We start from the raw sequence: 16,738 nt of genomic DNA, 5'->3' as shown, positions 1-16,738 counted from the left end.
ACAAGAGAAAAGAGTTAGTTACCTACACAGGAGCTCCCATAAGACCGTCAGCTGATTTCTCAATAGAAACTTTGCAGGTTAGAAGGGACTGGCAAGAAATATGCAAAGTGATGAAAAGCAAGGACCTATAACCAAGGTTACCCAGCAAAGCTACCATTAGAATTGAAGAAGGACAGATAAAGAGCTTCCCAGACAAGAAAAAGCTAAAGGAGTTCATCACCACCAAACCAGTCTTATATGAAATGTTAAAGGGTCTCCTTTAAGAACAAGGAGATCAAAACTATGAACAATAAAATGGCAATAAATGTATATTTATCAACAATTGAATCTAAAAAACAAACAAGCAAAATAAAAATAGAATCATACGTATAGAGAGTATTTTGATGGTTTCTGGATGGGAGGAGGGCCAGGTGGATGGGCTAAAAAGGTGAAGGGATTAAGAAGTACAAATAGGTGTCCTTTATAGTAGTTCCTGTAATCCTCTCTCCTCACTGTCCCCTCCCCACTCCCCCCTGCCCATTGTTAGATTGTTCTTAACTTCAATGTCTCGGTTTATATTTTGTTTCCTTTTTTCTTTTATTGATTATGTTCCAGTTAAAGGTGAGATCATATGGTATTTGTCCCTCACCGTCTGGCTTATTTCACTTAGCATAATGCTCTCCGGTTCCATCCATGCTGTTTCAAAGGGTATAAGCTCCTTCTTTCTCTCTGCTGCATAGAATTCCATTGTGTAACTATACCATAGTCTTTTGATCCACTCATTTGCTGATGGGCACTTAGGTTGCTTCCAGTACTTGGCTATTGTAAATTGTGCTGCTATAAACATTGGGGTGCATATCAAGGGGGAGGGTGGAGGTGGGGGAGGGAGGTGGGTTCAGTTGGGGTGGGGTGGAAGGATGGGGAGAAAAGGCATACAACTGTAATTGAATAACAACAAAAATTTAAAAATAAATAAATAAATAAATAAATTTTAAAAAAGAAGTACAAATAGGTAGTTACAGAATAGTCATGGGGATGTAAAGTACAGCACAGGGAATAGAGAAGCCAAGGACATATATGTATGACCCATGGACATGGACAATAGTATGGGGATTGCCTGAGGGAGTGGGATGGCTGGGTGGAGGGGGGCAAAGGGTGATAAATTAGGATAACTGTAATAGTACAAGCAATAAAACATAATTTAAAATATAAAGTATGCAAAAATAATAACGTAAGAATATTGGACTTGTTGCTTACCCTGGGAAGCTGAGATTTGATTTGGTTTATGAATATAAAGACATATGATGGTTCTTCACTTGAGTTCTCATGGAACAGTTATACTGGGGCTAGACTTTATTCAGTAAGCATTTGTCAAGTACCCACGGCAAGCCTGGCTTCATGATAGGCGTTGGGGGTGTAGTAGGAAATAAAACAGAAATGGTTGCTGTGTTTGAGTAGCTTGTTACATCTCTCAGGAAAGATAGATAATTAAATAAGGAATAACAGTGCAATGCACTCGGTAGGAGAAGTACAGGGACCTGAGACGCAGAGAACAAGGGGTGCATAACCCCATCTAGGGGCCAGGGCAGGTATCCCCACAGAAGCTGCATTCGGTCTGAGATCTGAAGGGTTCTGTCCTGCATCACATAGGGCTTCCCTGACACCACTACTACACTACACACTTACTGGTTACACAACATCTGCTATTTTCAAATCTCTCAATCACATTAAGCTCCTGGAGGTCTTGCAGTGTGATGTAAAAAAAATAAATAAAAATCTTTTTATCCCCAGCACATTTGCAGAGCTCCTACAAATAGTCGGCTTTCGATTCGTGGCTCTCAGTGAGGAAAAAATGAAATGAATGAATAAGTGAGTGAATGAATGACTGATGTCCTAATTGCACTATGTGGCAGAAATGCTGGCGTTCATCTGCACGCGGCCCAGGCTGGACCCTGACGCCTAGCTAAGCAATGCCCATTCCTTGTAGATGGTGATAAACATTCTCTAACTAAGGCTATGCTGCCACCGTGAGGGCAATCCAGGTAGCGTCAGGATGGGACAGGACACAGAAGCTCGCTCTGCTTCTCAGCTTCAGGCTGGAGAGAGAGCAGCACCAGCAATGCAGGCTCCTTTATAAAGGAAGTCGCCCCACCCCCGTGGCCCCCCTTGCTCAGGCAGTGACCAGCCCTGCTGCAAAGAAGGGCATAAAGTCTCCCCTTAAAAGTGGTAGGCCGGGTAGGAAAACAGTTGCATTTTCATGGCATGACTTTAGGGACATAGATAAATAATGTCACTTTCTTTCTTCATTTGTAGGCTGGGAAGGAGACGTCCAGACCTACCCCATTTCTCTCACTGCCCAGGTGGATTGTTATCTTAATTCAAATTCAAGGATAAGCCGCAAAGCAGCTGGTCTGTGCTTTCCAAAAATAATCAGTGTCAGGAGAGACAAAGGAATGCTGGGGAAGCATTCTAGATTAAAGGACATTAAAGAGCCATGGCAACAGATGCAAGGCAGCATTCTCTCCTGGGTGCCCAATTAGGGAAAACAACCCATATTGCTATAAGGGGTATTATTGGGACAACTGTTAAGATTTGTCTATAAACTGTATAGTAGCATTCCATCATCCTTAAATTTTCTAAATGATCATTGCTCCACATAAAACATTATCCCTGTTTTGAGAAGATAGATGGTAAAGTGTTTAGGAGTAGATAGTCACGATGTCTGCAACCTGTTATCAAGTGATTTCTCAATAACATTAATGCCAATAAAATAGTGAGAAAAAGAGTTACATAAGGCAAATGTGGCAAAGTATTAGCCATTGGTGAATCTCAGGGAAGGAGATATGAGTGATTTTGCAAGTTTTCTATAAGTTTGAAACTTGCAAAGTTAAAAAAGCGAGAAAATATTTTAAGCCTTTGGGCTCTCTCCCTCCAGCCAGATGACATAAAAATTATCTTCCCCTGACATCCAGGAGTCTCCCACTCATTTTTTTTTTTTACTGTCGCCTTTTTCTGTTGATAACTTTCATTTCCCTGGTTGGGGCAGCAGGTGGACAGAAGGCAGTGGGCACGGTTTGGATTCAGTACATTGGAGGTGTTCAGGGAGGTCCCAGGAGACAGGAGCTCAGAGGGGAGGTCTAGGCCAAGACATGGATTAAGTGTCCAGTGGTGTTACTTTCTTGAGAGTTGTCTTGAGGGAGCTTGGAAAATAAGAGTGTCATCCACAAGGGAGACAGAAATGGCGCCCATGAAGGAGGACCCAGGGGAGCCATGTCCCAGGAGTAAGGAAGGACAGAATTTCAGTAAGGAGGCCTCGTTCAATAGTGCGAAATGCCCTGAGGAGTAAAGCAGACATCCGAAAAGTCCGCTAGATTTGGCAAGTAGGCGATCTTTGGTGACCCGGGCAGCAGCAATGTCTGAGGAGTGGGATGGAGTCGGTGTTAAAACCTTGCCATGGTGCATTACCAAAATTGTGGGGGTGACGTGTGCTGAGTAAGTGCTTCTGGTAAGTCTGTTCCGAAGAGCAAGAGAGCAGTACTGCAGAATGCGCAGCGACAGTTAGGAAGGTGGGGTTGTTTTGTTTTGATTTTAAAGCTGAAAGGGATTTGTTCATGGACCTAGGAAGGCTGGAGAAGCTGAAAAGGGAGCTTCTTCAACTAGCAAGAGCCCAGAGGAACCAGCAGGCAGGGGATGCAGACAGGGCTGGGGCCGGCCCTGAGTGGGAGTGGGTGCCTTTTCCCACCAGTGACCTGCAGAGAGCTTAACTTACTCCCATACAGGGTTCTCCCCTCTTCTCTCAAACCCAAACGAGGATGTTCCCTCCGTCCTGGCATCTATCTCCATGATGAGCCACCCACAGCATCTTCCAAAGGAAATGTGGGTAGAGCTCAGAATCTGGAATGAGAAAACCTTTGATTTTTTTGTTTGCTCTCCTGACTGTGTAATCCTTCTCAAGAAGCAATTTCCCCATTTAAAATTAAAAACAGCACTCTATTTCATAGTTTTCTTTAGAGAATAAATGATAATATATGAACGTATCTGAGAAACTCCAAAGGGAAATGTGATTAGATAGCTTTTGTTTTTCATTCTTTGTTTTGTGTGGGTTTATTTGTTTGTTTGTTTTGGTCTGTTTGTAATTAATTATGCGACAAAGATTTATCCAGCAGTTATTTGTCAAAGGCTTACCATGGGTTCCAGTGACCTGGAGACCTAGCAATTGCCAAGCATGTTCTCTCGGGGTCACTGGTTTATGACAAGGTAGCTCACACAGGATCACGTGCTTGGTGCTGTCTTGGAGAAAGATGAAAACGAGGCGCATCAGCACAGACATGGACTGCACCGTCCGGGGTTTGGAACTGTGATGGGCTGTGCACGACGCAAGTCAACAGGAACCAGTCAGCAACGACCGCAATAAGGGGTTACTGAGAGCAGCTTGCATTCATTAATCGTCCACTAGGTGACAGCAGAACCCGGCGTATTATCTTAATCATCGTCTGGGTGAGAAGCTTCTGAAAGAAGATCCTGCTGCGCTAGAGACAGAAATTACTGTGAAAACTCTGACATATGGCCTTGAGATGTCATGGTTGCTCCTTTGAGATAGCTAAACTCCAGATGTACAAAAATGGATTTTAGTTTGGGGCACTGTAAGTCACCTGACGTTATAGAAATGACAATAATAAAAAGGAGCTAATGTATTAAGCATTCGTTCCATGGCGGGCACTGTTACAAGTGTGTAGGGTGCCTGAGACCACCCCACTTCCTAGCAGCCTCAGGGGGACTGAGGGTCCCGGTCCTGTAACCATAGTGCCAGCAACACAAACGTGTGCTTGCAGCTGAACTACCTGCTGGGGGAGGGAGGACTTTGGCTAAGCATTGCACAGTTTGGTCAAGAACCCTTCACAGAGTTTCATAAACAATGTTCAGTTATGACTGCTGTTTCTCAGAGTATTTGCCTTCTTTTAAAAATTTTTTTTCTTTAGACTCATGTCAACTCTTGATTGGGTCCCCTATTTGTGCTTCACTCATCTTGGGCCTGTCCGGTAGTTTCTGGGTGGCCCATGGAGTCTTTTGTTAGGGGCTGAGGCTGAAAAGCCAGGCAGGGTGAGTTTGGCTCCTCAGAGGACAAAGCCTTAACCATCAGGAGGAAGTGAGAATTAGCGCTAGTGGCTGGCATTTGACTCTGTCCGGGGCCTCTGAATGCCTGCCTTAGACTTGAGCATAGCAAGGACCGAGAAGTAAAATGACAGGGCTGTTCTGGAACGTGCCCACACATAGGCAGGACTGTTCTTGCTTTTACTACCAGAGTGTAACATAGAAACCAGAGAGCCATTCTAACTGACTTCTACAAAGCTACCTGCATAGTTCTAATTTTCTCAAAATTGATTTTAGAAAGACGAAAGGGGTGGGGGAGGGAGAGGGGGGGGGATTTGTTATTCCACTTATTTGTGCCTTCATTTGTTGATTCTTATATGTGCCCTGACCAGTGATCAAACCCGAAGCCTTGGCATATCAGGATGACGTTCCAAACAACTTAGCAGCCAGCCAGGGCTACGTACACAGCTTTAAAAAAGTTTTAAATTATTTCTAACTCTGAAAGAATACTGTCATGTACATAGAGAAAAGTTTTAAAGGCACAACAGTCATGTAGTTAAAAGAGTAAGTTTTCCCTCCCACACTGTTTCCCACGGGAACCCACACAACCACAGCCACCAGTTTCCAAGCTGCCCGGCTTTGGCACCCAGGAGAGCCACTGTGATTGCTGAGTCCACAGCCGGGATGCTGGCTCTTCACGTGGCAGCTGGGGGTGGTGCAGAGCTTGGGGTTTGGTAAGCACATATGACGTCTCCTGATGATTCTCAGGGGCTAGGGGATCAGAGTGTATGGGAAAATAAGCCAGGGAAAATGGAGAATTTATGGCTGGGTAGCCTTATTAGTACCCATAGCCTGGGGAAATTCAGTGTGCTATCATTACAGAAATGGCATGTGTTTTCAAATGAAAGTTTAAAATTAGAAGAAAGTATATCTCCTGTATAAATAAATAAGTGCATAATGTACCTATATAAATATACATACATACATGCACTTACACGTGTGTCCTTATATACATGTACGTATATATATGAATACATATGACTCAGTTCTTCCCTGCAATATGGAGCCCAAGCCCCAATCTCCAAGTCTCATAGCAACCCAAGAGTTAGTAAACAATGTGTCTGAGAGAAGCCGAGACTCTCACAGCCACCGGGAATCTTGTCCCACAATGCCAGCTGAAACCACAGGAAGGGCGGCCGTTGCATAGTGGCGTCCAGCCAAGGCAAACGCGTGGCAGCCCCTGGCACTGGTACAACCGTGAGCACCACATGTGCTGGTTGACCCAGGATAGTCTCAGTTGCCATCAAGTGTCACTATTGAGAGAGTCCTGATCCAGCCTCGAATAAGTTTCCAAGTTTGTCAATCCATTAAATGGTCACTCTAGATGGCGCTCCTCAGTGCTTCATTTCTCCAGCACTGATAATCCTGCAGGGTATTAGAACAATTCTGACCTCTGAGCTTGGGTGGACTCAGGTGTCCAGCATCTTACAGACCCAAAGCTGCAACCACTTTCTCCCCCTGGGGCCTCTTCTGCAGACAGCAGTCCATCTCTGGGGCCCTTGAACACACGAGGGCCAACTCCACTGTCAGTCTAGACAATGGAACTCCCTGGCCGCCCTGCTAGCAATGGCCACCCTAGATCCCCATGTTCCTTATCTTCAAATAAGACCTGAGCTCAGTAGCACAAAAGGTGGGTCATTGCTGAAAAGAGTCAGTTGTTGGGATAATTCTTTTGGTCTTTCTTTAACCCCTAGCATGTCATCTGCAACATAAGCAAAAGAAGAACAGAAAACTCCCCCATTATCCCCAACTAGAAATTTCCAGTGGTTAATATTGTTAGAGCACATTCTTCTGGATATATATGTAAAGTCTTTTTATTAGAACTAGCCATTTTTCATCTGATTTTCTTGGCTTTTCTGAGTAGACAGCCATGGTTTGCAACTAGTAATAATGTTGACACTTTTTCAATATTTATTAACTTCTAGTATGAAATTGAATAATAGCAGTGGTTAGATGCTTGTCTTCTTCCTGGCTTTAGTAGAATGCCCCTAGTATTCCCTCAAAAAATAATGTGTGCTATTGATTGAGGGTAAGAATTTGTGGGAAGGGAGTATCCTTTTATTTTAAGTTTACCAAAATAATTGTTTTAGTTGTAATTTATAAAATAAATTGTCAGTTGTTTTTAAAATTCTCACTTTTGTCCAGATAAATGCCATTGGAACTTGACCTTAACTTGACTCAGACATGCAACCTTTTTGTCTCTTTCTCTTTTTACCTAACATAAAATATTAACCCCATAAGTCATGAAGCGCATGAGCTTTGGAATCAAACACACCAGAAGTTAGGCCTGATGGTGGGACCCTGTGGACTGTCCTGAAATTCACTTTTTTAAAATCTGAAAGTGGGAAAAATACTACTGATTTCACAGCGTTGCTGCATTAACGTACCACATTGCCCAGACTGTCGTAATCACTCAATAAATGCATCAGTACAGATGTGGTTAATAAGTGTTATTATTTTTTTATCCTTCAATAGAACTGGAGAAGAGTCTCCTTAGAAGAGACTTCTGAATGAATGAAAGTGTTAATTCTGAGGCTGCTGATGATCATTCTACTATCACTGTTCTCTCTTCTTTAGAGGTGGTTGGGTGACTAACTGCCCCAGCTGCCCAGGCCTGAGGGGTTTCCAGAGATGAAGGACTTTTTAATGCTAAAAGCAGGCAAGTCCTGGGAAAATCAGGACAAGTCGGTCACTCTAGATTTTGATGCTATTTGGTTCCTTTTCTGTTTTTATGTGACCAGTCAGGCTTCCCGGGAAAAAAAAAATTGAGTTCAAAGAAAATCATTATAGATCCACTGGTTGAACAGATATCATCACCATCATATTAATAATGATAAACCTGGTACTCTGACCCCCACAGGAGAGTGTGGAGGTGGTCAGCCCCACCTGAGGGGTGAGAGCAACAAGAAGAGGTGCCAAAGTGAGGGGTCGGATTGCCCTCTAGCGAGGTTGGGCCAAGTGTGGAGGGGATGCTGGCTTTCTGGGATGCACTCAGGACAGTGGCTGCCCACCTGTGTCCCAGCCTGGATCCAGGTAAGTCATTGCGACACTGCTCTGATGGGCAGGGGTAAACATGGCTGAGGCCATTCAGAGGGATCGGAGTCAGACCTGGATCCCTGGGCTATGGCACAGCTGGGCACGAAAGGGGAGGAGCCAAGATCAGGGGCGCAGTGAAATAGAGGTCACAGCTTGGTAAACTCGAAGAGTTCAAGACGTAGGCTGTGACCATGGCTGAGGTACCAGAAGCTCATTCTCACTGGGTGCCGGGCAGGTTGTAGTGAGATTTGCTGAGATATTACAAAGTAACGTGCAGCACTACTCACGGCACATAGTTAAAACTTACTGTATAGTAGCTATTGTTAGTTTTTGCGCCTCAAAAATGATCGACCAGGCATATCCCCTGGCATATAAACAAAAGACTGAAAACTAAGAAATGGATATTTTTGACTGTGACTAAATGTTGTGGAAGTTGTGTTTGTTCTGCCGATATTTTTCATTGATCCAAACAGGCAGCGTGGAAAGATAAGCGTTTGGGTCTACATTGGCTATAGCAGAAAACAAGCAAAGAGGATAGGAACATGTCTGCCGGGATGAGGCCACCACTGATCTGTCACAGGCCTTCCAAGGTGGCATTATGCCCTGTTTATGCACATGGACCAAAAGCCTAATTTTGTTGGTCTGTGAAGAGAAAGCTTATCTCTAAGGACTAGTTCCATACATTAATTAAACTTACAGGAGGGTAATATACAAGCCATTGTATTTCTTTTTTGAAATTTTAGATTTTTATTGTTTTTATTTTTATTTGTCAATAGTATAATAAAATGAATGAAAGAGGACCAGGCATGGACCAATGGTGACAGTGTGCAAGAAGTCCCTAGATGCTAATGACGAATCTAAAGATAAGGAAACGGATGCTTTCTAAATAGAAAATGGTACGCAAAACATTCATAACCAAGGCCCGACTTTGAAGGTAGATGTTGGGCATCAAGACAACACTCCTGCTTATTCTCTTATCCTTACCTTAATATTTATGGAGTGCCCTGTGGGAGAGTGGAAACAGATTAGTGTTCACCGAGCTTTCATTCCACTGTCCATTAATTTACCTGGACGGTGCTTGCCTTCTGTGAAATGCCTCTCTGTGTTGCATATGTCACACTTCCTTGTCTGCACTTAACTCCTTTATCACACAAGACTCACTGACACAACAGCAACTGTCCACACAATCAGCAGATGAGCTACAGGTGCTTGCTGCCTGCTACTCGTGCAACCTCACCGTGGGGCTATGTGTCATTACTGCTCTAGGCTCCTCCGTGAAGAATCGCACACCACTCATGTAAACGACCGGGCTTATGGCTTATATAGTAGCAGTTTATTTACATTGTATTTTAGGAGATGGAGATGTTTTGTTTGGTATGCATTTTCATAATTAGAAATGGCCCTTGTAAACAGGATACTTATCAAAGAAGGACCTTATGAAATGTATCCATATATGCAGTTGGATAATTTTATCAGGATGGAAATAAATGCATTTTGTAGCAAAAGGAAATTTCAAAAACAAAACAAAATGAAGAAATTGGATAGGCAATTAGCAATGTCTGCCCTGGTAGGGAATCAACTGATTAATTTTCAATGAGAAATTTCTGTCAGAATACTGGAGTTTTTATGATCAGGGCTAGGTTCCATGAGCTAGGCTCCAGCTGGGGTGACCTTCTGGCTTTGCTAACACTGCTCCCTTGGCTGTAGCTGACCCTCCCAGGGAAGGAGACAGACACAAGCTGGGCTGGGATTTGGAGACTGGATTGAGAGGCCCAGAATTCACTGGAGCAAAGCTGCATTAAAGGCTGTGATGCCTAGAGCAACGGTTTGTGAATTCCTAGAAGGACACCAGCTCTCCCCTGGTTCCTTCTCTTCCAGAGCCATTCTTGTTCATCTCTCCCAATGACTGTCTGGGAGCTTGTCCAGAATCCTTCTTCAGGCACTCACTGTCACTTCCTTTTTCTGTTCAAGCTAGCCACAATCCGCTTCTATTCCTTATACCCACTCTTAGGCAATTCCCACTCTTACCTCCTTTCACAATTTAGAAGTATTGGACGCTGAAGAAACCTTCCTTGCTGAAAATCCCCTTCTCTGTGTCTTTGACAACTTTGCATTCTTGTGGCTTCTTCTCCTGTAGCATCTTCTTTGTCTCTATTGCTACTCCTCTTCTTTTCCCTACCCCTTAATGGGAAGCTTCCCCCAATTTTTTAAAAATATATTTTATTGATTATGCTATTACAGTTGTCCCATTTTCCCCCTTTATTCCTCTTTACCCTGCACACCCCCTTCCACCAGCATTCCCCCCACTTAGTTCATGTTCATGGGTCGTATATATAAGTTCTTTGACTTCTACGTTTGCTATACTGTTCTTAACCTCCCTGTGCCTATTTTGTACCTACCATTTATGCTTCTTATTCCCTGTACCTTTTCCCCCATTCTCCCCCCTCCACCTCCCTGATGATAACCTTCCATATGATCTCCATTTCTGTGAATCTGTTCCTGTTCTAGTTGTTTGCTCAGTTCATTTTTCTTTTTCTTTTTGTTTTTTTAGGTATGGTTGTTGATAGTTGTGAGTTTGTTGTCAGTTTACTGTTCATATTTTTGATCTCCTTCTTTTTCTTAGATAAGTCCCTTTAACATTTCACATAAGAAGGGCTTGGTGATGATGAACTCCTTTAACTTGACCTTATCTGGGAAGCACTTTGTCTGCCCTTCCATTCTAAATGATAGCTTTGCCGGATAGAGTAATCTTGGATGTAGGTCCTTGACTTTCATGACTTGGAATACTTCTGTCCAGCCCCTTCTTGCCTGCAAGATCTCTTTTGAGAAATCAGCTGACAGTCTTATGGGAACTCCTTTGTAGGTAACTGTCTCCTTTTCTCTTGCTGCTTTTAAGAGTCTCTCCTTATCTTTAATCTTGGCAAATTTAATCATGATGTACCTTGGTGTGTGCCTCCTTGGGTCCAACTTCTTTGGGACTCTCTGAGCTTCCTGGACTTCCTGGAAGTCTATTTCCTTTGCCAGATTGGGGAAGTTCTCTTTCATTACTTGTTCAAATAAGTTTTCAGTTTGTTGCTCTTCCTCTTCTCCTTCTGGCACCCCTATGATTTGGATGTTGGAATGTTTAAAGTTGTTCCGGAGGTTCCTAAGCCTCTCCTCATTTTTTTGAATTCTTGTTTCTTCATTCTGTTCTGGTTGAATGTTTCTTTCTTCCTTCTTTTCCAAACCATTGATTTGAGTCCCGGTTTCCTTCCTGTCAGTGTTGGTTTCCTGTACATTTTCCTTTATTTCACTTAGCATAGCCTTCACTTTTTCCTCCATTTTGCAACCATACTCAACCATTTCTGTGAGCATCCTGATTTCCAGTGTTTTGAACTCTGCATCTGATAGGTGGGTTATCTCTTTGTCACTTAGTTGTATTTTTTCTGGAGCTTTGATCTGTTCTTTCATTTGGGCCATATATTTTTGTCTCAGTAGGCCTATTAGGTTGTAAGGGGCAGAGCCTTAGGTGTTCACCAGGGCGGGGCAACCCACATCCCTGAGTTGTGACACTGTTTGTTGGGGAGGGTTCCAAGAAGGAACAGTGCCGCCTACTTGGCTCTCTGCCAGTTTTCAGTCACTTCCCCCACTTCCCACAAGCAAATTGGGCCCTTCTGGTGCTGATTCCCAGGTGGGTGGGTTTGTTTATGTTCTAGGACTCTGTGGGTCTCTCTAACAAACTCTTGTGAGGCTGGGAGTTTCTCTGGCCGCTGCCTCAACCCCCACAGGTGTTTTCAATTAGAGGTTTGAGGCTTTATTTCACCACGCTGGAACCCTGAGTAGTGTGGTCTGTCTTGCTCCACAGTTGTTCTTCTCAGTTTATCTGCACATGAATGTGGGACCGCCCAGTCTGCAAGCCACTGCCTTGCTGGGAGTCCTCTCCACCTGGCTGCCAGTCTCCACTCCTCCTACCGGTCTAGATGAATGTTTCTTCTTTAACTCCTTGGTTGTCGGACTTCCATCCAGTTCAGTTTTCTGTCAGTTCTTATTGTTTTTTGTTTATAAATTTGTTGTTGTCCTTCTTTTGGTTGTGTGAGGAGGCACAGTGTGTTTACCTATGCCTCCATCTTGGCTGGAAGTTCCCAAATTTGATGCTTGGGAATCTTTTTTACATTTTCATGTATTCAACACAAATTTGAATGAGCCAGAAACCCTGTCACCTCAATTCAAATGACTTCAAATGGAGTCCAAGTTCTAGATGTCCATTTCTGATTGTCTGGTGCCCATCTCCACATAGTGTCACCTATTGTCATCTCAAATGCAGTGAGTTTAAAACCACACTCAGACTTGAAGTATCCTTTTCCTGTTTTTCCTAGATCTACCAAGAATAGCACCATCCCCCTAGCTTGGGCTTAAATGTCAGTGTCATCTCTAATTCCCTCTTCCCATCTGGCCAATGCACAGACCTACTGATTCTAGCTCTGTGGTTTGTTCACCTCAGCAGAACATGCCCACTGTCATCTCCCATTGGACCTGCTGACATTTCACTTACTGCTGCAGGGGCTTACTCACTCAGCCCTCTGAAGTCATGAGGCACTGTTTAGTATAGCATGAGGCTGTAATTTATCGTCAACTCCAGGAGGCACCTGCTCAAGTGGAAAAGCTAACCCCCATGAATGGAGCACGTACTCTGGCCCCAGCCCTAGTGTGCTAGTCCCAGTCCGGCAAATTTTACCCACAAGCTCTATGTTTCAGAATTAAGTTTTGGTAATTGACACGAAAACAAAGATATAATTAAGAGCTTTATTTTTAAAAAATCTGAATGTTGTGATATACATAACATTTTTTTATTTCCTTGAAGAGTGACCGCCATGAAGATAAGGTCAAACTTGTTAGATGGTGAGGGATCTTTCGACACACTAATGGAAGCCCAAAGAGCCGAACGGAAGATAAATTAGGAAACATATTAAGCAAAATGAACTATTCCTTGGTCAATTTCTCACTTCTCTGACTCAATACAATGGCTCATCTTTAAGAAATCAATCATTGATCTAATTTCTTATAAAATAGATGCTGCCTATTGAGAAAATTAGGGGGAAGTGCTTAGCTATTTTTACGAGGGAAAAATCAAACAATGAGCAATTATGTGTTCTTATGACTGCAAAACAAAACCAACAGGAATGGTGCCTTTTCAATGGAACTTAATGTGATTGGCCACCAGCCTGGCCTTAAAGGAAACAGGTTGGTGGTGTTTTCCTTTTCTACGGACTCCTTGTCTCAAACACTTCTGAGGACATGAGCTAGAATGCAGTCCTCTAACTGGGACGTCTCCTTCCTCCTGGGGGGAAACTGTCCAACGTCCATGTCACTTTTTGTCATTACCAAAAAGCAGGTTATATATTTGTGTTTATTTTCTCTAATGAGGTCCAGTGGGGATTAGCAACTCTTAGGCCGATTTCCCTAGTGAAGTCTGGTTCTATTTTTTCCCAATGTGGCTGATAATACTTAACAATATTATTAACTTGTGAGCAGGCTTCTCGAATCACCATGGAAAGTGTTCCAAGCAGTAGGAATTTTAAGATTCTTCATGCACGACATATGTCTCAGACGGCCTACTTACCATAAGGAAGTCTTTCACATGCTCCCTTTGAACTGTGATGAAAAGTAAGCTACACAAAAGCTGACAGGTACAGCCTGTCAAATCAAATCCCAAACTAGGATTTAACGTTAAAATGAAACGGAGAGGATTTACTGATTTACATGTGAGGATCACGGATTCTCAGTGTGCACAGAAAACCCAGACTTTTGTACTCTGCATAACAAAAGGTTCATTCGAAGGCAACACAAGTTAAATAATTTCCTTGTAGGTTAATGTTTAAACAATACATAATGCTTAAAATGGAAGAAAGCACATTTTTGAAAGCACTTCTTTTCTTTTGAGCCTTTGGAATTACACTTGGGATTTATTTAAGTACAAGCTTTAAGCTTTTTTTCCATTTATGTTAAATACCAAGAGGAATAGATGCCACGTGGGATGAGAAATGTGTGCTTCCCAGCACTTGCCCTAGGTTGCTTCCTCTGTTGCCCTTCAAAGAGTTGTATTTTCAGAAGACAATGTCGAATATGGTAGTAGGGACATTCATGTAAGTATGTAATACAAAGCTCAGTTAACTGATTTCATGATGATCTTCCTAATCTTTCATTAGCTGTGTGAGAATGAATGCACAGACATGTGCAACGCTCTAGTGACTACATCATCGCACTAGCCTGGAATGGTTCCCGTAGCTTGCCAACCAGGCGCCTGGTCCTCGTGTGGTTGTAAGGCACAATGGCTTACAGCACATGCCCTAGAGTTGCAATTGAACTTGGTTTCCAGCTGTGGGGCTTTGGGAAAATTGCTTAGGCTTTCTAAGCCTCAGTGATTTTCAGCTAAAAAATGGGGTGGTACAATACCTATTTCATAGGTTATTGCACAGGATAGATGAAGTAACGCTGAACTGCGCTCAGCATGAGGCCTGGCTCAATGGAAGTTAGATTTCCTTGCTATTATATTTATTACTATACTACTTTAACAAAGTTAACTAGACCATTGTGATGTGAGGACTCTTATTTTCTTAATTTTTTGATATGACTACAAAAGAAAAGGTGAAGAGCAAGAATCCAGCTAAGGGGACTACACTGAGCTTAACTGGCTCTTATCATTTCACCCTGTTTTTAATCCCAATTCCTGCCCTACTGCCAAATAACAGAAAAATGGACCCTCCGTGGACAATTTTTCCAGGAAATTTACAGCCCGATGGTCTAGTTCTGGAACAGTTTATCCTCAGTAGGGCCCTCCTGGGACTGAACAAGGTGAAGGGAAGATCAGAGGAGGGTTTGTGCTAAGTTCTGTTTCCAATTTAGCAACCCCGAAGAAAGGCAAAGAGGCTGATGGACTGGCAAAGTGAGTGACGTATGACAGGGAACCCTCACTTGCTACCTATATGTGCCATTCTGTCCAGCATGCTTTGTTTATTTATTTATTTATTTATTTATTTATTTAGCTCAGTGGTCTGGGTGTTGGGCCCAAATCAAGGCAACAGCTGCTTCAGTAACTGCTGTCCTGCTACCTGGCAATCATTGGCCCATATCTATAACCATTCCCTATGAAGTTATTGGGGTGGTAAGGAAAGCCCATAGGGTTCCACATTTTAAGGACTTTCTAGGACGAGGCTGCCATTTCCCATTGCCTGAATAAATGTTTCTGGAGACGGGGTAGTTGAATCTTGACTCTACTGTTGGATTTTGGGCAAACTGCTCAACTTCTCTCAATTTCAGTTTCTTCACTTGTAGACTGGAGATAATAGTTGAAGGTTTGTCATAGAGAAATAAATGAGATTATGTATGCACATTTATAAGAGTCTCACTAGGAAACAGCATACACACTCCTCCAAGGTGCTAATTGAGGGGGTCAGGTAGAAGAGCTACTTACAATGCCACGGGCGTGTTTTTAGGAAAAACAAAAGGGGATGAGGGGATGATGTCGTGCCCTAGGCAGGCAGTGGGGAGGAAGAGCATTCCTACCTCTGCGCCTCCACAGGCAACAGGAAGGAATGTTCACAGGACCCAAGAGAGGGCTGGCTGGCAGAAGCCGTGGCTTTCATAGAGGAATACAGCCAACCTGCAGTGAGGAGGGCGCCAGAGGAATGAGTTCCTGACCTATTTCACCCAGGTGCTATGATCTCCTCCACTACCTCCAATCATCAAACCTAACTGGAAGCCAGAGCTGGGGGAACCCACGGAGACCCTGTACAGGAAGGTCTTCTGGGGCCCAGAGCAAGATGGAAAAGGAGGGAAAGCGGATCGGGAGGGAACAATGGAAGACAACTGGAGAGTGTTATCAGGCACATGATATTTTCCCTGGCACATAGATAGTATAGTTGGCCCTTAACATTGTTTGGAACTGCACACGTCCATTTATTTGCATATTTTTTCAGTAAATATACTGGAAAAACATTTTGGATAACTGTGATAATTTGAAAATACTCACAGATGAACTGCGTAGTGTAGAAATATAACATTAAGAAAAAGTTAGGTATGTCATGAATGCATAAAATCTATGTACATACTAGTCTATTTTATCATTTACTACCATAAAATATACATAAATCTATTATAAAGACTTAAAAATTATTAAAACTTATCCACACACAGACCATACATGGTGCCATCTGCAGCTGAGAGAAATCAAATGTAAAGATACAGTATTCAATCATGACTGCATTACATTTACTGTAGCACATACTGCACTATTGTAATAATTTTGTAGCCACCTCCTGTTGCTACTGCGGTGAGTTCCAGTGTTGTGGGTATCCCACCCAAATGCCAAGTGATGCTGACCGTCTCCACACGAGCAGTTCATCGCTCCAGTAAACTGCATTTTGTAGCAAAAGGTGATCTCTTATGGTTCTTGGGCATTTTTCATCGTGTTTAGTGCAATATTGTAAACCTTGTCTAACACCATGGGATCCATGCGAAGAGCCACTAGTAATGGTATGAAGTGTCCCAGAGAAGCAGGGAAAAGTCATGGTATTACAAGTTGTATTGCTTGATG

Source organism: Desmodus rotundus, chromosome 5 (assembly GCF_022682495.2).
Source record: "Desmodus rotundus isolate HL8 chromosome 5, HLdesRot8A.1, whole genome shotgun sequence".
NCBI lineage: Eukaryota > Metazoa > Chordata > Mammalia > Chiroptera > Phyllostomidae > Desmodus > Desmodus rotundus.
The sequence above is the reverse complement of the archived record's forward strand: the minus strand, read 5'-3'. Positions refer to the sequence as shown.